Here is a 25,027-nt window from a genome sequence, read left to right on the forward strand (position 1 = left end):
GAGCATATGGGGAGGGCACAGGTGACAAAAGGAAGGGGATACTGCTGGAGGGGATGTGGTTTCCCACAGTGAGAGAGGTAAAAGCTGGTTGCATCATGGATTTGTAAGATAATTATTAGCTTATGAAGTAGTATCCCAAAGGATACAGTGGAAGCTCCACTGCCTTCCACATTTATGATCAAATTGGAGAAAACATTAGGAAACATTCACAAAGATGGACTGTCGGGCTGGTGATTGCTTTTGTCTCAGATCCATGAATAAGAAAACAAAATCTGAAGTTGATCAGCTCATGCCCACTCAGCAGCTCAGTGAGGACATCAGTTACACTTTAACCCTTGCGTGACTCTTTGAATTCCCCTGTCCCTTTAAAGTGGATTTAATCTGTTTTCTCAGTATTTTGGGGTTGCAGAGGCCTTTGGTACAAAAAGCAGACAGCTCCTCTCTCTTTTACATTCCTAAGCAAGGTGCTTTTTTAACAAGACAAATTGTCTGCTAGCAGCAGTATTAGCAGCCAGGGCCTGGCATCACTCTGGGCGCAGTGATATCACAGGATGAAGAAGGGAAGCTTCCAGTGGCAGGACGGAAAAAAATGACATTTGTGTCTGTTGTTCCCTGTCCATCAGAGGAGAAGATGCTGCTCTGAGAATCTGGAGGTAGCACAGGCACGGGCAAACTTTCTTTTTGGTTCTTTCACTCTTAAAAGGTACTTCTGTTATGGTGCAGTGCTTGGACACTTCTGAGACTGCTGTAGCTGATTTTGGCTGATTTTGTATACCGGGATATGAACGTGCTGAGGGAGCTCCACATGCGGAGGTGCTTGGGACGCAACTGCCCCAGGCTCCCTGGGCCTTCCCGCAGAGGCCACAGGAGTCCCAGCCTCAGGGGTGCTCCAGCTCCCCTGAGTTTCTTCCCGCTTCTGTGAAAAGGACCCACGGGTCTGCAGAGGTCTCGAGCAGAGTGACTGCTTTATTTTATAGCCCTAGAAGTATTACAGGGCCAAACAAAACATAGATGCGCCCTTCCCTGCTTACTCTTGCCACCATGGAATGTTTTTCAGAGTTTGGCAAGTGTCTTTGTGGTCCAAGCTCCCCTTCCCAGAGCTGTATTCCTCCAGACCTCTCTTCCACATCAGAGATCTGCTTTTTCTAATTTTTTCTTGGCTGCGAGCCAATTTCCTTGAACTAGCCTGGGTGCTCTGTCAGTCATCCCTTTTCCTCCAAAATGCAGCAATTTTGTTCCTTTTGTGTAATTCCCCTCTCTATAAATCCTCCTTCAGTTTCTGAGGCCAGAGACAAGTGCTAACACCTGATTTCTGTGTCCTTCTTGAAAGAACAGCACAGTTACAAAGCCCAGCTGTCTGCAGAAAAAATAGAAGCCCAGTTCTTGCTTCAGCCAGCTGATTCCGCATAGCTCTGCCATTTGTGTAGCTGCCATTAAGGTGACTGAAATCTCTTATCCAGGAGCTTTTCTGAACCCGCCTCTGGCTGACTGAGGTACGTAACGCACAATTTAATGAAAAACAGCCATGTTCCTTAAGTTTATACATAAATTTCCCATCTCATTGCAGATGGTGCCACAGTATTTGTGACCACTTGAATTATATTTCGCTTCCAGCTGCTCCAGGTTGGTGCGGGTTTAGCGGCTGGCTGCTCTGATCACTTTCCTGTTGATACTGTTTGATTGTGAGGAATGCAGTAGTGCAATGTATTGTGCTATATTGTTGTCATTTATGCCCAGCCTTGTTTTGTCTTTTTATAGTCCCATTTATTTGAGATTGTATTTTAAACTCTTTAATGCAGAGGCTGAGGGCTTGCACTTGTCCTGTTTGTGTTAACGGCAAATGTTTCACTTGTTTCAATGGAAACAGAGCCAAGGCCTCGAATTCTGTTTATGTAGGAAGGAGAACCGGATTTAGCCCAAAATAAGAAATGGGAAAGAGCCATTACATCGCTCAGTCCCTGCTTTAATAAATGCTAGTGGTTTAACTAGTCTAGTTTTAAATACCTTGAATAATGGGAGCTCTGCTATTTCTCGTGGGATGTGATTCTGCCATCTAACAATCATGTTGGCAGGAAGCCACTGCCTGATGTTCAAACAAATGGTTTATCTTTGCTTGATTAAGGCCCGCTAAAGATGAGTGCAGCCTCCAGAAACACCACGTTGTTTCCAAAGCTTAGAAAACAAGGCAAGAAGAGCTGTTATTCAATACAGAATTTGCCAGATGTCTAAAGAGGCTAAGGAATTCCTAAGCCTCTGTTTACAAAATCCTCTCTCCTCCTTCCATGAATGCTTAAATTACAAATCACTGCTACCATCCTATGTTTAGGGTGAAATTTCCTTAACTGACTTCACTTCCAAAATGAGCTTGGAAAAAGAAACAAACATTTTAATTACTTTTATTTTCCCTCTTCCCCGTGGACTTGCACAAATTAACCCTCTCGCTTCGCAAGTACAGATAAACTGTTAAGCAGAATTGTTTCCTCCTTTGGTTTCAGTTGTGCCCCGGGGACCCGCTTGCCGAGGTGGTTCCCCGCTGCGAGGGAAGGTGAGGCTCTGCTGCCTGGGCTTCTGCCCGCTGCAGCCCCCCCAAGCCTTGGAGATGGGCCCCGGTGCAGAGCGCTGCTCTGTGCAGAACATTTCCCTTGCCCTGCGAGCCCCGGGGAGCAGTGATCCCAAGCGCATTTCAGCGAAGCAGCGCTGTTAAGGAAAAGGGACAGAGTGTAACAGACAGCTTTCCTGAGAAACTGGGGCTGTGAGGACCAGCATCTCGCGCTTTTCTTTGCCTTTTCTATTAATCAGGCATTTCCAAACTGTAATTCCTCTCTCGGTGTCAGCCTGCATTGACTGAAGCTGCTTTTTCGCTGGGAACAATAGTACTGAATGGCGCTGGAGATACCGCACTGATCTCCTTCCCTGGAAGGAGGGGAACCAGAAAGCAGCACTTTAAATAAGCTCCCTCCTCATGGAGTCTCTGAAGGGAATAAGGGCCCATTTTCTTAATTACATGTTCATTAGTATGTTTAGTGCTCTCCTCCCTCTCTTCCCCCAGCCCTGCCACCTGGGAGTTCCTACTATGTTACTGGAAAGCCACAGAGGTTTATTTAAATACCACATAGTCAGATTGGAATGAAAAGCTATGAAGCTTCCCCTCTTTAATACTTTTTGAAATTATTTATGGGCTATGCTTCTTGCCTACGTAGAAGGTGCCTTCTGAGATTCCTGCAAGTCAATGCAGAAATAGCTGTTTGAATTGAGCAATAATTAGAAGCATATGGAGCAAAGCAAAGCATCAGAGAAATCCCATTCTGCTAAAGAAACACTGCTGTCTGAAATAGATTTCAGCTGCATGTAACATTTTCTCATATGGGCCGAAAAGAAATAACATCATATGTCTGGTTTGCACCTACCAAAGCTGGGAAATTCAAAGTAACGTCTGAAATTCTGCTCTGAATTTAGTCTAATATTGCAAGGCATTTGCAGCCCCTGTGTTTTCCTGGACCATAGTTACAATTTCTTTTCTTTTATTTTTTTTCTCTAGACTTCAGAACAATGGAGATTCAACTTTTTTCTGGTGAATGCGTGTATATCTGTATCTAGTATTTTTCTCTCAATCGTTGCATTTTTTTAAAAAAGGTGTAAAACACTACGGGAATGTTCATGGCTGAGGACATGGTTACGATCTTTTGTAATCCACAGGCTCAGTCTGGGGAGGTACTCAGAGCTCTCAAATCCTAATTTGCTGCCAAATTCTTACGTGCTTGATGTGGTAGACTGTTTCACTCCTGACTTCTAAAAATAGCAGGTCCTGCTCTCATTGCTCCCACAGATCATCCCTTTGAGTTAGAGATAACTGCAAACTCTCAGCCCCTTCAGGGGAGACATACAGCACCCAAGCTCAGGTTTTAACTGTATTTCTCATTTGCTTTGTTTGCACGAGTGGAACTGAACTCAGTTTGCTTTGGGACTCCTGCAGTACCTCGTTGTTAGCATGAGATGATTTTCTTTTGACAGCTCTAACTTACTGACCTGATACCTAGCCCTAAAAGCATGTTTTGGTCAGCTGCTACACGTGTACAGTAAAGCTATGGTTTTAGTGACCAACTCACTCATGTTTATTCTGTGTTTTTCAAGAGGGAGGAAACCACACCACAATATGCTGGAGTATCCACTAGCCATTGTAAAAAACAGGAGTGTTTTAAAATTATAAGGACACAAGATATTTCTGAAAGCGTAAATACCATAGGACTCCAAAATGTTCAAAATCTGTGCTGCTCAAGATTTTTTTACAAATGGGTTTGATGGTTTTGCCTGGAGTGGAAGTTACAAGTCACAGAAAAAAATAAATAAATCAGGTTCTGAAGAAAACGTGCAACAGTGGCAGGTTACTGCTTTCTTCCCGAGGTGGGCTAGGGGCCTTGTAACCGTGCGGTGTCTGGCCGCACGTGCTGGAGCCCTGAGGAGCAAGCATCAAGGCAAGACCTGCAGTGTGCCAAGTGGTGCTCAGAGCATGGTTGGTGGCACTCTCCTGCTTGCCCCTGTGCCCCAGGCCTGTGCTGCCGTAGGCGCAGCGTTTTGCCTGGGGAAAACTGAAATTCCAGCTGCTGATTGCTATGAAAGTACAGTTGCAGAAGCAGAGACGTTAGTGCTGGTGTCTTTGCCAAACTCCTACCAGTTTATTTTTTGTAAAGGCTGTTGTGGGGCTGTATAACACAGGAAGAGGAGGGCTGAGATGAAAATAACAAGTTTCTGGGCAAAGCAGATGAGTCCTTCTGCAGCATTTCAGAGTTGTCCCACACAGTGTATTGGTGGTGGAGTGCAAATCCTGGAGACCTCCTGTGGATGCTGATGGCATTTTGTTAAGGTTGGGGATCTGTGGTCTGGTGCTTCAAATGGGAATTTGAAGGGGAGCCCCATCTCTGGGTGGCACAGTCAGCGTAGTGCCCGTGGCTCCTGGGTAGGGAGACAACAGGCCTCTGATATGTGGTGGTGTTATTATTGTTACTGTTATCTATGTGCAGTGTGATCCTTCCTGCTTTCGTAGACCTAACAATAAAGACATTTTTTGCCCAGCGAAATTTCTTCATGCAAAGTCTCGCTGCGGTAGAGAAGGGCGCTGTCGTGAAGCAGGCTGCGGAAGGCCGGGCGGCTGAAGAGGTTGCTGTCCCCAGCCTATCCTGCCCCGTGCCCCGCGACCCCTGCCTCCAGCACAAGGACACCGGCAAGGCTCAGAGCCCTTGGAGGGAGGGGCCCAGCTGGTAGCCTGCTGTATTTGAGCGCTTCACAATTGGCACGGCTCAGCTTCACTCCATCAGCCTGCAACCCCAGTGGTTCCTGGAGCAGTGGTACTTTTTGGCCCAGGCATCCCTCCGTGAGGGGCAGCAGTGCTGATGGTGGCAGGGCTCTACGAAGGGCTGAGAGTTGCTACAGCCGTCTGATTTCATCGGTGTGTGTGACTCTACACTCCCCCTGGCCGCAAGGGTCAGCTCCTTAGGAGTAAAGTCTATAGGAGCTGCTGTTGGCATGTTATGCAGATACTGTGAGTTTGGGCTCTCTGAAAAAACCTGAGCAGCTGCCTAACATCTAGTCCCCAGCTTTCAAGTTGGCTATCTGAAAGCTGGGTTTTGTTTGTTTGTTTTTTAAAGCAGGGCTGGTTCTCCCTTTAAGATGCTCTCAGATTCTGGGTACCTACCACGAGGGACAGAGGGGCGTGGAGGGGTCCCAGGCTGCTTCTGAGCTTCTTCAGGGGCACCGAGCCACCCCAGGGAAGCTGCTCACGAGCTGGAACTGAAGGTGGGCAGCTGGGAACCAGCACAAGTGGTATTTTGCTAGATGGATTCCCTGGGGTCAAAGGGCTTGTTTCCTAACAGGGCCAGCTAAAAACAAAATCCCTGAACCAGTATGAGGGTTACATGAAACTTCATTATTGCTTTTGTTTGTCTTTAAAAGTATTGATTTGATTATGAATACCCTTTAAACTATATTTTTATCAAAATCACTTTTGAAAATAATTGTTGAAATTTTTTAAAGAAAATTAAATTTATTGGTGGTATTTAAGGTAATCTCTTTTTCAAACATGATAAAAAACAGTACTTGGGGTGGGAGCTCCTGTGGAAGCATTGTATGTGTGTGGGGATGACCCAAAATGTAAATAATCCCAACATTTTCTTCTGAAAATACTTGAAAAAAGGATTTTTCAGGAGTACGTGACATTCTTTTCCTATTCGTGAGCATACAGTTAAAAGAAAAATCAGGTCCATTTTTAATGCAAAAATTCCAAGTGTTTATAAACAGAAGCAAAAACAAAAGCTTTGTTTTTTATACCCAAATTGTATAGCCAGTGAGCACAGGCACCCCCTTGACTCCAGGAGGAATTAGTCGCTTGCATAATCAAGCCTGGGGAGCTCATTTTGTCATGCTCAAAGGGCCACAGTGGTGCAACAGTAGGGGTGGAGGGATCAGCAAGCACCAACAATGAATTCCCTTCATTTTTCCAATTTAAGGCCTGAGCAGAGGAAATGCAAAGCTTTTCTTTTTCTCTCTCTTTTTTTTTTTTCCCAAGGGTAGATGAAAAGAGTGAGGCAGTAAAGGAGCCAGGTTGACACCTGTATCTGTGACAGCTCAGGCAAGGGAAATAGTGGGAAGGAATCTGCTGGCAGCAATTTGAAACTGTACCCCTTCCTGCCTTGGACGCTTTGACGGATGGCGCAGCTTTGTGCAGCCATATGGTCGAACATCTTGAAGGGCCAGCGCGGAGGTGCTGGTGCCAGCGCTGGGAAGGGGAACCAAGTCATTAGCGGCAAGCAGGTCTCTGAGGAGAGGAGCCGTTAATTCATAACCTTCCCTCGAGGCTCGCTGTCCTCTCGGCGCAGCACGGGGGGAAGGTGAGGTCCAGCGGCACCGGGGAGCCGCGCAGTTACAAGGACAGGCTTCGTGCTCGGGGCGCAGCGCGTCCTGTGTGGGGAGCGTGCCGTGCAGTAATATGGGGGAGACCAAAGGACTCCCTCGTCAGCATTTCCCTGTTTACTCACCTCCCTCCCTCTTTTTATTCATCCCAAAATAACATTTGGCTTCGTTACAAACCGTCCCATCGGTTTCTCCCTGCGGAGGAGCAGCACTGGCAGGACACGGCTCACGCAGGCAGTGCTGCAGCTCGGAGCCAAGGAGAGCAGAGCTCCCCGGCCTGGGCCCCTGCCTGTGCTGCCGCCGAGTAATGGAAAGCATAAAGCAGCACCAGGGCCAGCAAGATAAGAGCTGTAATGACTGCTACGGGTTCCCGCTTTCCCTTTTATTGCTTGGTACGTTACGTTTGTTTCCAGCAGAGGAGAGTTGCTGTGTGAGTGGCTATGCTGGTTGCATTGGGCTGAGCTCCCTACATGGTTATGTGGATGGACTCCAGGGACAGAGCTACACTTCCCCTTAATAAGCTCCTCGCACCACATTAAAGATAAAAGGGGAAGGGAAATATTTATATTCTGACAAAGCAGCTCTTCCCTTCAGGCTCTTGTTTTATTTATTAGCTTGCTCTGTCCCTCTTCTGCAGTTTTTTCTCTGTTTCAATGCCTGTGCTCTCTTTTTCTCCTTTATTCACTAATTTCATCCCTGGGAGACGGTGACAGTGAAACTTAAGAATTGCTGTCCAAGACATCAGATTCAAATTGTGTAATTCCCAGCTGATAACTACAGCTCTCCCCCCATCTGTGTTTTAGCACAGAGTAGTGATTTATAGTGCTTGAACAATTGAATATATTACATCTGGCTTACTCCAGTTGCTTTTAGATGAAACTGTAGAAATGGGGTGAGTTGGATTTTTGAGGGTTGTTGTTGTTTGTTTGTTTTTTATACATTGCAACACAGCTGCTGAATATCCTCCCCTGTTTGTGTAGGCAATGGAAACCACTATCATTCTTCTCTGTAGAAGCCCTTACCGAGACATGACACAGCTACACTGAGACCTTTCTAACCTCATTCATCAAACACTTCCTTCCCTCTGAGGCCTTATCCCTGGGGACTATTCATTTCCTTCAACTAATACACCACGTGAAAGGAATCTTGGGTAGATTCTTGTGTCTGCGTCTAGCTCCGAATTTGTATAAAGGTTCAAGAAAACATAAAGAGTGATACTAATCCATGCAATATATAGTATTCCCTATACATGCTTGCTTTTGCTGCTTCTCATACATTGCAGAAAATCATGTACTAGCTTAAAGTGTCAGGGGACACCAGAGCCTGTGTTATAATTGTTTTTAGAGCTGTATTGTCTCGCTGCAATCAAGTAGCTCTCCTGAGCTTGAAGCATCCAAATGAGAGAGTTGGTGCCCAGAAGCATCACCTCGCTGACATTGTCACGTCGCTGCCCGTTGTCATAGAATTGCAGAGCATCTGCGAAGGACAGCCTTTGCACCACCCTGTTTAAGGATGTTTGCTGCAAACTGATGAATGAATCCCTCGCAGCGGGCTAGGGGAGCAGGCTCGTTTTTACCATTCACAGTCCCAAACAAAAAAGTGCCAGGGCTCTGTTTCCAGACTGATCAGGAAGGCAAAGGAATTTGTTAATTGATTTTTCTCTCTCCCGTATCAATTAATGAAGCCCATCAAGGGAGATGTGTGCTCTTTCTCTTAGTTAATTAATCCTTTTCCTTTATCTCCACAAATAACAGCAATAAAGCAATTAGCAAAGGATTTACAGGGTGTGGAGCAGTGAGAGATTCCTCTGGCCCCTCTGCAGCTCAAGCTGTTCAGTGTGGCTGCAATTCAGGCTCTGTCTAAGGGGATTTGTGTTCCCCACCTTCTGTGGTGTGGCTGCTGAAAGCCTGGCCTCCTCAAGATGTGAAATCCCATCTTGCTTTCCCCTAAGGGAGAGTTAACAACTTCGGTGCCAGTCCTCACAAAGGCCGGTGCTGGGACAGCAGTGCCAGCATTTAAAAACGATGGGTGCTGTGACACCACCGTCCCTGCAGCCACTGAGCCTGTGGCTCCCAGGGAGGCTGCAGTGGGGTAGGGGGTGCTGGGCCACCCCAGCCCCTTGCTCCTTATAGAAGGGCAGCCCCTCCACATCTCTCCCTTCTCCTGGCCCAGCCCATACAAGAAGCCCTCAGAAAATGAACCTACCTAAGCCGTGATGCTGCAGGATGGGAGCAACAGGAGGAGGGAGCTGACTTCTGTGCTCTGTGACAGCGAGGTGTTAAATGGGTTTTGCTGTTTTGCCCAGCTGTTTGGGCTCACCTGAACAGCTGACCCCAAACTGCCCGACATGACTGCCTTGATGGTAGATGCCCTTCGCAGAAGTGGCTGCAACTGCACGGCATGGGGAGAGCGCTGGCAGAGAGCAGTGCCTCTGTACGGGATATTCATGCCTGTGACGGAGCATCTGGCCCTGTGCTTGGCTGCTCATGTCAGCTTCTGCCAGTGGCTCTCCTGGCTGGTTCCCTTCTGACTCACCTCTTCGTACCTGCCCACGCTTTTCTTCTCTCCTGGTGTGCAGGTGAGTCCTGTCATTTGACCGTGGCAGGACTGCTGGGTGGAGAACAGCAAGAAATGTGCAGCTTCCAGCATCTGGCAAGGAAAGGGGCATTTCTGATTCTTTCTATTTTGAAATGTTTGTATGACGGGCGAGTAAGCTAAGTCAAGACTCAAAGATTTCAAGCATTATTTAGACAGGTTTGAGAAACGAGCTTATCATTGCTTTTCCATATGCACGTGTGTGGTGTGAGCCGATTCTGCCCGCTTCCCCGCATGCCTCTGCACAGGGCTTGGCATGGAGGGTGTAAAAGTTCACCCTGCGCTAGGAAGCACAGCGTGCTTGACTGGTTTGGGTCATTTCATGCTTCCACACAGTAATTTCCTGTCCTTTGCCCTTAAATGTTATTACCAAAGAGTAAGTTCATTGATAATAACCCATTTAAGGAAAGCTTTGCAGGGTGTTTCTCTTTGCCTACTACTTAAGCAATTTGCCAGCACATGAGAGCGAGCAGCAGATCCTGAGGCACTGCAGCAAGAAGCATCCGTGTGTTCAGCGTGTGTTCAGCCTCCTCCCTCCTGCCCACAGCTCCCCCTCTGCCTTCTCATTAGCAGCAGCAGTGTGTTGCTGGAAGGCCCATCTCCACCCTTTTTCTGGAGGCTCAAAGAGCTGGAAATGAAAATCTCCCTTTTTCATGCTCCAAGCTATGAAAAGTGGGTTCCCCAGGTGGCTCGGTGGCCTGGGAAAGGCGGCAGAGTAGCACAGAGGAGAGTGGGTCAGAGAAGTTTGCCCCAGCAAAGAGATGTGGCAGGGCTGGCAAATACTTGGTTGACCCTCAGCCTCCTGTTACCACCCCAGCTGGCCCAGTTAGCTCTGTGCTGGTTTTGTCTGCCCCTCAGGCTTTGTGAACTGCCCAAAACCGGCGAGGGGAAGAGCTGGAGATATCTAGGAAGCGTTTTCTGCTCTTAGAGCACTGGGCTGCTTCATCAGTCCAAATTCCCATCTCTAACACAAGCTCCACAGGAAAACTTTCTGATAGAGTGCGCTTTATTTTAACTACGTGTCCGCTAAATATATCTGACTTGGGTTGATCCTTCTGTTACTGGGAGGAAGTGCCTTGTTTTTTTTCTATGTCTACCTTGTAGCTCGCTCACCTTTGCCATGCCTATCTCCATTTTGAAATGTAAACTTGGTGTGCCACTATCGAGTGACAGTGAAGAGATGTGGATGTTCTGTGTGACAGAGTGTATATAGCAGATGCATATTTGTCCTGAAGGCGACTTGCAATGTTTCATCCCAAGGGAAAGAAGAATGACCTTTAGTCTGTCTGGATATTTTACAGTCTGTCCTTCCTTTTCTGTTTCCTGTGAGGTTAAAGACCTGCTGGTGATGATTAAAAGTACTGTAGTTCTTTTTCTCTCTAAATAGTTTTTTGAGTTATTTCAGAAGCAAGGAAGAGGCTAGAAAGGTTTAGCTGCATCTTCCTTTTCACCCTGATGTCCACCAGAAGTCAGATTCTGTCACATTTTACTTTCTAGTGAAAGGAAAACTTAATAACCTTTCCTTTCTGTTCCTATCCAGCAGCTGAACACCCCCACCCCCTCAGACACATTCACAGGATATTTTTTCTCTCTTCATACCAACAGCTCAGTTGCATGGTGCCAGCATGGGATCTCTAGACTGGGACTTCTAACCCTGCTGGGTCCATGTTTGGTAACATTGCAGCTGATCAGAGCCAGGTTCAGAAATACCTTGCTAATTACAGCAGAAATGGTGGTCGGGGTCGGTATCAGATCTTTTTCCTTGGGCTCTTTTTTTTTTTTTACCATAGCTGCCATACTTCTTTCTGGAGAACTGTGGGCAGAAATGTTCGCAAAGCTATTGTGGAGAAAAAAACATAGCAAGGTGATGCTGGAAGATCATCTGTGCATTGTACAGATGGTCTGCACGTGCACCGCAAACCTAGTGCTTTGGGAAATGTTGAATTTACTCTGCCCTGGCTTCACAGCTGATTCCAACGTGTACCATCAGCCCCTTTGACACTTCTCGGAAGTGTTGGACTCACTTGCAGATTGCAGCTGATCAGTACAGATGCTATAGAAATGTCTGGGGATTCTGGACATGGAGTAGCCTGGGGGTTGCTGCCACACAGTACTTCCAGCTGGGCCACTGGACTCCCAGAAATCCTACACAAAGGTAAAGAAAGTCCTGCGATTATCCCTTCCTCCCAGACAAAATCTGTGGGCATAAGAGGGCATGCCCAATTAAACCCAGACGTGTTAGCCGTGCTCTAATCTGTCCGCTGGATGTCTGCAAGATGTGGAGAGATCAGGCAGAAGATGAATGGTGTGGCATCTAAAACCACACGTTGCTGTGAGTAATGTTAGCATATTGAGGCAGCCTTTCATTCCCAGTGTTTCTCAAAAGTAATTAGTGTGAAGTTCTCCACAGGATCAACATTTGAAGTACTCGTTCCACTCCACATTGTCTCCTTTCCCAGTTTCTAATCTTCTCTTAATTCACCATGTGTGCTTAGTGGCAAATCTGTGTGTAGCAGTTTGATGTCTTTGCATTCAATTCTGCCTTTATATCTGGGATAATCTGAATTCTCTCACTGAACACAGCCCATCCCATGTAGCCAGGAGATCAGATGAGGCCAACCATCCTGCTCTCAAACTTTCCCAAACAAGAAGGATGTAAAAAAAAGCTGTTGGCTGTCCTGGGCTCCCAGCTAGGGCTCGCAGCCATTTGGTTGGAAGGCACCAAAGGAGATCTGCTTGAGCTATGGAACAGCTGCTGAAATTGCAAATGGAACAATCCAAGAAAATCAGTGGTTTCAGCTCCCTCTCTACCTGCATCTAGCCTGCGGGCCCTGCATGGCAATTAGTCTGCCTGGAGGTGGGTGCCTTACTACAGGCTCCCCGAAGCCCTAGCTGCTGTCTAGGAGGGGTAGAGACCATCCCAGGACCAGAATGCCCTGCTAGCGGTTTGTGTCCCCCCAGGTAAGCTGCACTATTACAAGCCCACCCAAATTTAAAAAACTACTGGGAGATGTGCCAAAGAAGAATTCCCTGTTTTAAATTGTTGTGGAAGTCACTACTCTCCCACATTAGAACTGCAGACTGCAGCTGGGGCTTTGTGTTAACACGGTGACTTGGATGAACACCTATGGATCTGCCAGCCAGGCCAGGACTTCGTGGCTGCTGCCTGGAGCCAGGGTGAGAAGAGCTGGGGAGCCCTGGCTGCCACCCTGACGGAGTGCTGCAAAGGGGCCTCTCACCTGGACCCCTCACGTGGTGGTGGGCAGCACGGCCCTGAGGCACGCAGTGCCTTGGTCTCTCAAAGACAGGCAAAAGGCGTATTTCAAGACTCAGATTAGTCATAAGCCAGGCTGGAAAAAGCATTTTGTCTTCCCTGTTTCACTTAATCTCCCTGCACTGCTGCCTTTGGGTTTAAATATTACTTTCTGGGGAATTTTTGTCTGGCCTCATTTTGTACCTGTCTCATTCACCCACCCTCTGCTTTGCTTCCCTGGCAGATGGCTCCTCTTAGCTCATGAACCTGCTGCTTAGTAATTACATTAAGGCAATGGAAACGGGGCCTTTTATTTCTCAATTTTTCCTCTCTGTAAGCAGGGTGGAGGTAATTGGGGACTGGAAGAGATGGAGCAGCAGTTCACTGCAGATGCCCTATAGTAGCCAACATGTGTAGTCAGATCCCCACCCTCTTATCAAAGTACATGGAATTGGAACAAGGCAAGACCTGCATCACTCCGTAAAATTGGTATTCAGAATGTACCTACTTTAATTACCTTACATGGGGAGGGCAGTTCCTGGTGTAAAAGTTTCATTTTGTCTCCAGAAGTCCATTTTCACATGGTCTTGCCGGTCCCAGGATGAGCCCACTACATGCAAAGCGCCTGCTGCCCTAGTTAAAATCACCTGGATGTACAGCTTTTCTGTGCTAAACAGGGCAAGGCCCTTTAGTATCAAGACATTAATATACGAGTCGCACTTAATTTGAGTGACTTTATATAGCTTAATAGGGTCATATCCTGAAACTGCCAGGAAAAGCAGGATTCCCTTTTCTCCTTCAAGTAATTTACTTTTAATGGGATTCTTACCTGGCTGCCGTTCTGTTGCCCTGTGTCACTGAAATGAATCTGCTGAAATCTAGAATATAAACCTGTGTGTATCTCCATCTGTGGTATGTAACATCCCAGCCTCCTGAGAGCAGCCTGCTAGGGAAGATACCACGTAATGGTGCAGTAAATATAGGTCATCTTCAGTAGAATTTAGCTTTTAGCAAGTGGGAAAATCTTATACACAAGAGAGGAAAGAAAATTCCAAGTGTGAGCATCAGCTCTGTTCTTACGATGTGACCATATATCCTTGAGCTGTATAAACATACAATATAGCAAGCGTATGATGAAAAGCGACGTATTAGCTGAAGAAATATTTGCAGTATTTTCTATTAATGTCTGAAGCTGTCTGAATCTTTCAGGATGTCTTTCTTATCCCTTATATGTAATAGTAGTTGAAAAACGTTCTCTGCCTTCTAGAAAAACAGTCTGTTTCTGATGCAGAGGCTTTTACTTTTAATCTGTAAGGTCTGACATTGACAAGTGACTTTAAGTCTAGGGTGTGAGAGGGAGAGGAAAAACAACTTCTTTATCTGAGCATGGACTTGAATGAACTCGATCAGGTGTCTGAATTACTTCTCATGCCGCAACACCAGCGCCCATCAAAGAGCTCTCCGTGGGTGATTTTGAAATGAACTTTTGAAAGCACTTTGAATTTTACCTTTTCCTTCTTATTCTGTGGCAAGACGATAATGTTCAACCATCAAACAAACAGGGAACACACAGGGAAGCTGTAATTTTACTAACATTATTCAGGATAAGCTAAACATAAAAAGCCACGAAGAATGCATTAGCCGTTGTCATAATATGACCAGAACCTTGTGGGTTTAAGTGAAAACTTTTGTATCACATCTGTTCTTTGTTCAGTCCATAGCTTGGAGATTAATCTCTAATGAGTGCCTAATCTGCTGCACTGTTCCCTGTGACTTGGCATAAACACTGATTTATTTAGTATAGTTTGGCTGTGATCATTTGCTCTGAGCTGGAATCACATATCTGCAGCCCTTCATTAGGGAATAATAAACACTTGGCATATTTTGAGTCAGTTAGACAGCGTCTAAAGTAATTTTTGCGACGTGGGTGGATTGGTAGATTGAAGCTACTTGGTGCTGAGACCCCTATACATGCACTGTTGATGGTTTGGGAGTTTAACTTTGGACTAGATGCTCACATGAATGGCTTAAACCCCGAAGATGTGTTTTGAAGCTGCCCAAAGGACCAGGCATTGACTCAAACCAGTTACGGAGTGGAGCTCATTAGCTTGTATCCACAGCAGTTCTGGCTTAGCAGCCAGAAGGAATCGAGCTGGTGCACACCAAAACCACTCTGCAAAGCAAACCAGTTCCTACTAAGTGTGGGTACTCAGGAAACTTGTATTTGCTTCAAGCCTTTACTACTGCTCTGGACCACAACGCTGATGTAGGAACACCCACTGGAATGCAAATAAAGTAAAGAAATAGATGTTTTCCCTGTATCTGTTACCTAAATGTAAAAGCTGTTTTGGTTAGTTCTTTTTTTTTAATTCTTTTTTATTATTATTATTCTTTTTTTTTTTTTAAATGTACTATTTCAGGTTTTATATTTCTGAAACCAGTTTCTTAGTGACAGGATTTTCCATTCAGTGCTGAAAATGAAAATTCATACATTTTCATAGCCAGATTCACAAAAAAGCTTGAGGGCTAATTTTTAATGAGTCAGCATTTCTAGCTAGATCCAGATACTCAACAATTCCAATTTTACCTAGACAGCCCTTTATCCACTGTGCTGAGCTCTCTCACCTTGCTGCAGCTCACGTTCCATACCTGCGTGTGGCTTCACAACGGCCTTTGTCCAGCCACAAATCCCACGTAAAGGCATGTATCTGTGCGTGTGTGTGCATTTTTGTTGTTACTAAGAGCTCAGTCTGCTCTAATGGTGTTCCATGCAAGATATTTCCACTACAGTAGGCTTTGCATCAGATTCTCATGCCTTGGTTCGAGTGCCTGCTGGATTTACCAGCTTGCTTAGGTCAGCCTTGGCTGGGTTAACCTAATCTCTCTTCCTGGACCATCATCTGTCAGGATGGGTTTGGTATCCTGCCTCAAGGTGTATTGTCTATGATTACAAACACAGTCCCGAACAATGGTCTATTATCTTTTGTCTTGTCTTTTGAGTCGCTTCAGTTCTTTATTGGTGAAAATTCTTGCAGAACGCCACAGCTTCTTTACACGTGGAAGGAGTCTTCACGGCAGCACCCCCTTTCCCAAGAAAAGCCAGGTACTCATAGGCTGCCTGAGTGCGTGACAGATGACGGCATGGCTGGGAATTCGTTTCAGGTTTCTCGGGCTTCTATTCTGAACGAGCACAAGGACTGAACGTTTTTCCTTCGACCCTTTTTGTGCGTGGTCTCCAAAATCAGGTTGTTTCCCTTTGCATCCTTTCCCATCAGAGGGAGTTCTCTTTTGTGCCTGAGAAACGTGGTGGGAAATAAAAGCTGCAGCTCTTATTTCAGGCACCTCTGGCAGAAGTTAGCCTCCCCTCCCTGAAATCAGGCATTTAGTTCCGTCTGTCTCATTTTTAGTAATGCACACTTCCTGTTTCTTCAAGCTCAGCTCATACATCTGATTTTATCAGCTGTTCTCCTAATTGTACCATCTTCAGAAATGTTACTATAAGGTGAGATCTCTTCCCAGGACTTTCTGTACCGGTCTGAAGTTGTCAGGGCAAGGTCTTTACTTCACCAAGAAACGGGGGAAATTCAGTGACTGTTTTTTTTTTTTTAATAACAACCAGATACTTTATAAGCTTAAGTATGTTTGTGACGGATGCTGATGCACAGGCACTACTGAGCAGTTTCTTTTGTTCACGCAAGCAGCTGTCTCACTGTTACACCTGAAGAGGTAATTAGAAAGATAAGTTGGAACACTAATTTGCAACATTCAGGCCTTCCCTGGGAAGGTATTGCCATGACAAAAGGAAATAAAGGAACTTGCAGTCAAGAACAGGGGCACTGTCCACCATTTTTCACTCTTACTGGCAGCTCTAGGCAACCTTTAACCTCTTCCCACCAGCCTCCTCAAAGAGGCTACAAGATGCAGGAGAGTAAAGGCAAAGGCTCCGGTCTCCTCACACAGAAGGCCCCGTGCATTTATACTTAGAACAAATGTCTTTTATTCCAGTTCCCTCAGGCTCTTGTTTCTCTCAGGTACTCCAGCAGGAAAAAAGTAGAAGCAAAAAACCTGAACATACCACACATGCAAGGAGTAAGTTGCTTTATAACAAATTTATTAGACACATTTGAAATCAGTTTTATAGATTTCTAGCAGTTGGAATGATGTTATTTGTTTGTTTATCTTACAACTGTGGATAGAACAGTGCTTAACTCTGAATCCGCTTCCCCCAGATGAGTGACTGAACTGTGCAGCGTTGGCTGTGAGTGCAGACGCAGCTTGCAGGGAGAAGTACCGCTCAGTGATGCCCGCACAGACGTAGCCGTGACGAGTTGCACGCTCAGCGTCAGAGGCTGATGCTGCTGCAGTCTCACTCTGTCAGGACGTGGGACTCTTCTGCCAGTCATTGCATTTCGGTGATCAGAAAAGCTTGCCTCGTGCACTCCAAGACCCCCTACCGCTTATTTCAGTGAGCAGAAGACTAGGACTTAGAAAAGGAAGCTCTATTGGTAACCTGGAATCAATTGGTATAAAATTTCTCCCTATTTGGATCTCTTTTCGTGGGAGAAATATTATCAGTAGCCGTGTGTTAACTGGCAGGAAATTGCTTGCCCCGGGCTGCCTTAGCAGAGGCCTCCCCCTGCTCTCTCCTTTCACTGAATTCCCCTCTCGTACTGTACCGCACTCGACATTTGACAGTGCTGAAGGCAGAGATGAATTCCATGAAAAGTAAAAACACAACTTTCCGCTCCATCGCAAGGAGCCAGATGACGGATACTATTTTCAAAGACTTCTTTGTCCATAAGATGGCGTTTGAATTAGGAACTTGTTTGGCCAGATTCTCTTGTTACAATTTACTGATTCATTGGGTGGAGAATGGGAGGGCAGAATGACAGAGCCAGACAGCTTCAATTAATGATTTTTTAAAAAGATTTCATTCAAGTACAAATGCATCTTATAATATATCCAGAATTAGACAGCAGGAAGAATTACGAATTTTAACCTACTTGTGCCTTTAAATGATCTGCTGTGGGGAAGTAAGCTGTTTTATCAGTATTTTTCAGAGAAAAAATGTAAAGCTGCAGCACATGAAATCTGTGGTGATTTTCCTAGGAAACAGAGGTGGTGGAGAAAGGCTGTTTTTTTTTGTTTGTTTGTTTGTTTGTTTTTTGAGAAAAGAAGTCTCCAAATCTCTCCTGATTGCTAAATGATACCATAACAAAAGTTAAGTATCAGGATTAGTAACATGGAAATGAATTCATGTTTCAGTAATAGAAGAAGCAAAGAGAGGGATTAGATTCAGGTCTCACACCTGTCTGCACAGATGTAGCTCTTTTGACTTCTGTGAAGTTTTATCTCTGCATCACATCAGTGTGGATAAATCTGGAATTAGATCCAAGGAGACATTTATGTGTTATACCCCAGTCTCCTGTTTTCTGCAGCCTGACCCAAGCCCATTTGGCAGCAGTTCCCACCTGCACTGGGAGATACCCCAGGACCTGACAGTGCCAGCGCTGCCCCTCGTCTTCCTCTGCACTTCTTCAGTCAGACCTGAGCAGTTTGCACCCTGGCTTCCTTCTCTGGGATGCTGAATACTGGTGATTTTCACAACTTCTACTTCAATTTGTAAAGTTCCTTGGAAATCTCCCAGGGTGTCTAATCTTACTGTTGGGGGAAGGGGAAAGGTCTGGACTGGTCTTGTGTGACCTCAGCCATTTAATTTGTCTGTCATTACTTCATGGGTATAGGTTACCAGGAATGTAATTCTCATCTTTCTTGCTCACAGAAAGGGCAGTAGTCTTAAGTTTTCATTCATTTCTTTGGTTGACAAAAGAAAAATTAATGTAGTTGGGAGGCTTTTTCTCTTTGAGTCTTTATTCCTCTGTACACACACACACGTTCATGAGGAATATCAGACACATGCAAACAGCTTTTTCTAGAATTTTAGTAGCCAGAAATATTGAACCCAAAAGACTATGTTAGTGATACAAATAGTATATACTTTTTATGAAGTCCATTTTCACATCACAGGTTTCTTTAGATAATTTTTCAACTTTCAAGTCATTTTTTTTTTCTTTCCTGTTTGCCCCTCTCAAGACAGCATTCAGAATAGGTATTTGAGTTCAGGGAAGGAAGACTAGTGAATGAACTTTAGCCAATTTAATAAAACTAGAACAAATCAATAAGCCACCCAGGCTTCTAATGCTCTCAGTGTTCCCACTGACGGTTCCACAACATCAAACAGTATGGAAAATATTTTCAAGGTAAGTCTTCTGTATTCTGAAACAGGTCCCTAAAGGCAGAGAGATGGAGGTTTTCTTGGCCTACCTGTTTAAAATGGGTCATGCTCTGCATTCACAATCGGCTCGGAGTCAGGCATACTTCTTCAAAGCCAGAGCTCCAGCGAAGCCTGCTCTGTGTGGGCTGAGAGCATGCCACAGCCTAGGTGAGGGAGGTGGCACGAGGGGCATGCTACCCTCCTCTGCTCGGCCATGTTCAGAAAGCCTCAGCTTTCCCTTTGCCTTGGCTAACGCAGTGAGACCACCTACTCATATCTCCATGCAGTGTCTGCTCATGCTTCATGCCATCCTGAAGCCAAACCTTAACCTCTCCTCTCTGGTTTCAGCAGTCACAGCTTTGTGGTCTAGCTGTGATACATAGCTATGAGCAATTTTTAGGAGACAGCCAAACTGAGCAGCATCTGCAGAGCTGCCGTGTAAGCACCTAACCACGAACCTTTCTGCAACAGGCAGTGCCTCCACCCTGATGCACTGCTGGAGTGGCTGGGAGTCACCCCGTCATCTTCTTTATCTGCACTACTACAGCAGTTTTGTTACCCTAGCAGTGGAAGTGAATCTTCTCCCAGTAGTAGATGTCCTGTGCCGAAGTAGCATGTTTCTGTTTGCAAGGAGCAGGCACTACGCAAGCGAAACTACTTCAGTTGGTACAGCTACCTCGTGGTTTTGCCTCTGTAAAAGTGCGGACCCAGGATGTTTCCACTGGCAAACGTTCCTAGCTTGATCTTGTAGGAATAGAGGGATACTGCAATGGTGCAGGGCCTTTAGGGAAGGGACAGCTGCTGTGAGTGAGACCAGCTGTTTCTTTCTTCTGTCCTTCCTTGTGCCATCCCTCCCTTCTTCCCTCCTCCCCCAGGTGAAGCTGGCTGTACCAATCCATTCAACTGCTGTTAGTCTAAGGACATCTGTCAACATAGTGAGGTTGGGCTGGGATCACAGTGCATGCAGCCCCAGACTGGCCCCAGGCCCTGCCAGCAGAGCAAAGCCCTTGTTGCCCTCCCTGATAGGTGGGTTCCTTCACAGACCACCTGCTTTTCCGTTTTTGGTCCACCAAGACTCTGGTGTTCTGTGGAGGTAAGAAGAAAAGGTGTCAACAGGAGCGTGGTTCTGCCAGCGCAGTTTGTTCCACTCAGCACAGATGTCAAATGGTAATTCTTTTGGGTGTCTCCTCAGCTACTTCGCTCCTGCCTTGCTATTAGAGGGTCATGAGTGCTCACATCAATTTGGTGCTCCACGTATGTTGGAGCGGTCTCTCAGTTCCTCTCTGAATCCACTGCTGGTGTCAGAGATGGAGGTGGGTAATGCAGCTCTTAGCAGCTCTCTCTTATCTCTAAGGCATTATTAAATAACAGCTGACTTTGCCAAATGAACCGGTGTATTTTCCCAGTGATTGCACAGAATTTAAGGAGTCCTTTGCTCATCCTCACAGGAGAGGTTTTGGACCCTTAAGTGTAATTTCCAGAAATCGCTTCTGGTTCTGGGATCCCTGAACTCAGATACCCGTTTGGATGCCAGAAGGAATGAGGAAGTCGGGGGGGGGGGGAACCACGCTCTGTGCTTTTGGAAGTGAGAGGCAGAATATTTTGAGCTGAATGCCCACAGACCACAGGAACCCCAGATCTGGAGCTGCACTGGAAAAGCTTTGCCTCATTCACACTTGTTTGGTATAGCAGCTTTACACTGGTATGAAAATGACTGATTTATCCCTGAATTTTCTTGGTACAAGTGTGAGGGAAGCAGTCTGCTCTTCATTGTGCCCCAGTGAATAGCAGTAACATTTCCAGCTAGAGAAGGAGAGTTAGCAGTGACTTTGAAAACCAAGCAAACAGAGCAATACATGCGATTGTGTTAGGGGTGGAGGGGATTTATAGCACATTGGGAACTACCCACTTAGGCCCAGAATTTAAACGGGGGGCGGGGGTGGGGATAGAGAGCTCAGGAAAACACAGTTCCCTTGTTAAAATGAAATAATGAGTTTAATATATACAGGCAGAAAGTGGAGGCAAGTCCTCTCCCTGTTAAATATTTACCATTTGAGCTCCGCTTAGGCTCCTGATTTTCTGTATCTCTAAAGGTGGTGGCACTTGTGACAGTAGGATATGTTTCGTAATGTATTCCTCCCTCTCAACCCACCTTGCATGGGAAACGGCAGCGGTAACAAAAAGCAGACTGTTCCCTCCTCATGAATATTAATTAGTAAACTCCCCCTGCTATTTTAAATCGAAGGCTGGTGCTAAAGCCCTTTTTTCCCCAACTCAAGCATCCCCTGAGGAAAACCCTGAAAGTCCTGGGAAAGCCGTGCACAGAGGCTGCCGTGACTAGAGGCCTTCTAGGCAGTGACATATAAAACTCTGAGGTCAGGGGGCACAGCAAGAGGAGGAATCAGCTTTGTTTCTGCTATAAGTTGCTGAAACCTAAACCTTTATGGAACTTTTCTAGCTGCATTTTTGGCTATTTAGCTTTGAAAACAAAAGATTTATTTATTTTTTCCTATTCATCGCAGTTTTTGTCCTAAGTTGACAGCAGTGACATAAGAAGGACCCTCCCTGCTCTGAGCTGGGGCTGTGCATGCTCCGTCGACCATCAGTGCTTTAGAACAATTATTATATGATCTTTAAGGGAACAGAGGAGAACAAAAAAAAATGATTGCCCAGAGCCAATGTAAATACTCATGACATGAATTCATTCTTCTAAATAAGAAAATTAAAACTCTCCCTGGCAAGTAAAATACATTGATCAGAGCTTGTGGAATACTAGATGATGTCCAGAAACCCAGCTGTGTGTCTTCACAATCCACTCAGCTTCAGATCAAACCAGAGAAATACTCCCAAGGACAGGGGGTGATACAGCCGGAGGTTGGCTTGCCTCCTAGATAACCCTGAGCAGTGCTGAATAATTCTTTGAACTCAAAGCAATTTGCGACTGTGTTCAGAAATAACACACAGACTTGCCAAAATCTGAGAGTGTATCAGCAACCGAAGTGTATTTTTCCAGTGCCTGTAATGATAAGCTGATGCAGAGTTTTGTTGTTTTCTCTTTGGGGCAGTGCTAGCACTTGCGGTGTGCTAGAGGATTTCCCATGCCAAAGACGCAATTCGTGTCCTGAAGAGTGTGCAGTCAAGAATAATGTTTTAAAATCTTTGTCCTTTATCAAAGGATCTGGATAGACTTCAAAGAACATTTTTATCCATATCTTACAGCTGGGAAAACTTGAGCAAGGAGGAACGACGTGGCTTCCTCAAGGTGATCTGCAAAGTTGGTGTCAGACCAGGAGTCTGTGTTTCCTGCCTGCTGTGTGGGTGCCGTGTCTCATCACGCTGCGAAGGTCAGTGCTGGCTGCTGTACGGACCAGATCTGGTGTACGGGTTGAATAGGGTACTTGTGGTGGGGGACGGGACATGTTCAAGATGATCAGCCCAAACGGTCTTGCTGGGAGCCCACATTTCATAGTGAACAATAGCTGGTGGCACAAAGCCTGTGGTAGAATGGCAGAAAAGCTCATGGGAGAGGCTCTGCATGAGCATGGGCAATAAGCTCACCTCAGTCCTTGGGAACTCGAGGACATTGCTAGGGTGGGAATATGGTAATTTTTGCTGTTTTGCTTACTCCGCACCTAAGAGTACACATTTGATCCAAATCAGCCATGAACACACAACTGAACTGATGATATGTTTTTCCCTGAGTTTATTCTGGCTGCAAAAGTAGAGATTAAATCTGATTCTTATAAAGACAGTGTCATGAATCAAAAGTAACCAATCCAGCATAAAGCTTGCAAGCACAAAGCGTGCAATTCTTTGAACATTTTAGAGCCTGAACAGTACAATCACATGAGGTCAGCATCTTAGGTGGCTGCAGTGTTTTTGTTTCAAAGCCCTAAAGCCAGATGTAGCTTCATATTCTGGGGACAGTTCTGAGTTACATAGCCAACTGTGCTCAAAGGAAGAGATCTTCAGGCAGAACCTTTCCTTCATACTTGCAAGATCTGGGTGGAGTGAATGGTTAATCCTGGCATGAAGCTATGTGTATGTCTGCAGCAAGGTCTCAGGTAAAATGCTTGGTAGATCACAGAAGATTTAATGGAATTTATCAAGATGCAGATGTCTTGTTCAGGACTTCTCAGAGGAGATGGCAGCAATACAGTTCTTCCGGGACATAAGAATCAGGAACAGCTGTAACTAATAGCTGCAAGTATAGACATGTATCAGTCAGTAGAGGTAGTTATCAGTTTCCTGGCTCCTTTAAATGCTTGCAACTGATATTTACGCTTGTTGTTTTCACCCTTCTTTGGAGGAACTGAGCTACAGCTGGAGCGTACAGTTGGTGGTGAACAGGATGGCAATAATATCAATCAGTTTTAATGGAATTCCTTAGATGTGTGGAGCGTAGGAATACAAATATTAGCTAAAAATCAGGTTACTCATTTCAGATGGAAGCGTTTGGCTGTGGATATGTTTTGAATACTGTGTTGCATGGTGACAAACAACCCCAAAAGAGATCAGAATTACTGTAAGTTTGAAAAAGTTTATTCTAACTGGAGGAACTGAAGGAATGCAGCAATTATCTGTCCAGGAAACTAGCCTCATGACAATGTTTTGTAAAGATGTAAAATCAATCACATATTAAATGGGAGGCCCAAGCCCAAACTGAGAAATGTGTTTTGAAATGGGCTTAACGCTGGCAGAAGTTGGGAGAGATCAGAAACACACCTTGAGAACTGGCTGCTTCCTCTCAGCTGAACACTTTCCAGGAATCCTTCTACCTTCATGCCAGGAGGCCGTATTTATTTTACTAGTAGAGGCAGGTATTCACTGCTATGTTGTCTGTATATTAGCAACAATGGAGAATTCCCAGCAGTCACGTATGGCACCCTGGGGATCATGCAAAGTTGACTCCTGATCTCAAACTTGCCTTTTTTTTTTTTCTGAAAGTGTTACCTAGCCCTGCTAAACCAGCTGTACTCATCCATCATACTTTGCCTCCCCAGTCCTTGTGAAGAGAAGAGCAGAGATGTCGTGACATCAGCTGTCAATACTATGGATGCAATACTCTTTTACCTGACATCAGTCAGCTGTTACTGCAGATGCCAGAGCCAAGGCTGGTTGTGTTTTGAAGAGAGGGACTAACTCTGTGCTGCTGCACCCATAGGCTGCACTGCTACTCGCGCTCATTGTGTCTGAGTAGTTTGCTGTGCTGCAAGTAGGAGCAGAATCCATATTTCTGCTTTTTCCCTGTTACTTCACCCATGTGTCCTATTGACTTTTGCACACCACACATTTATCTGTGACATCTCTTTCTCTACTGGTGTTTTCTCTTTACTTATCTAGAGATTTAAATAACTCCCAGGTGGTGATGTCTGGCAGAACAATGTATGCAATTTATAGTACAGTTTCTAGCCAGCTTGCCTTTCTCTTTCCTGTTTGACCCTTTAAATTTTGTTATTTCACAAATACTCAGTCTTGCAATTTTACACACTGACGAAACCTAAAAGAAAATTCTCCACTGGTAAAGTTGTCAACAAACTAGCCAAACCTTGAAAGGATATCATTTCACTTGAAAATGCACCCTCACAGGTAATTGATAGCATAGCCATCTTTCAGACCAGATGGTTTCCTTTTGGATGCTTACACAGAATAAAGTCTGAGGAGCAAAGTAGCCCTTATACCCTCAAAACAGAGCCTGTCATTGCTTTTTAGACTAAAATCACCATTCCAGAAGGGTATAAGCTAATGAAAAGAATCTTTGCATTTCACCTGATGATAATTAGCTGCATTGCAAGAGAAAAATAATTTCTATGCATTGGTTGGTTCTTTCTCTAATATTTAGCATCGCAAGCTTTTAAACATGGATGTGTGTGTACATACATATATATGCAATTAATATAAAACAAATATAAAGTTACATTGCAGTTTATACTTGCATTTATCTCATGCTCTTCTTCACAGAGATCCATAAAGGGGTAAAATCTAGAATGTCTTCATTGGAA

General features: G+C 45.2%; 1 protein-coding gene across 6 annotated transcripts in view; it reads left to right on the forward strand.

Moving 5' to 3' along the window:
- Positions 1-25,027, forward strand: part of ALS2 (alsin Rho guanine nucleotide exchange factor ALS2) — a 224,019-nt gene that overhangs the window by 81,805 nt on the left and 117,187 nt on the right. For all 6 annotated transcript variants that reach the window (XM_083842224.1, XM_083842222.1, XM_083842219.1 and 3 more), the window contains one exon: positions 22,245-22,369. The gene's annotated coding sequence lies outside the window, so the exon portion shown is untranslated. The remainder of the gene's footprint in view (positions 1-22,244; positions 22,370-25,027) is intronic.

Source organism: Anser anser (genome assembly GCF_964211835.1).
Source record: "Anser anser genome assembly, chromosome: 6".
Taxonomy (NCBI): Eukaryota; Metazoa; Chordata; class Aves; order Anseriformes; family Anatidae; genus Anser; species Anser anser.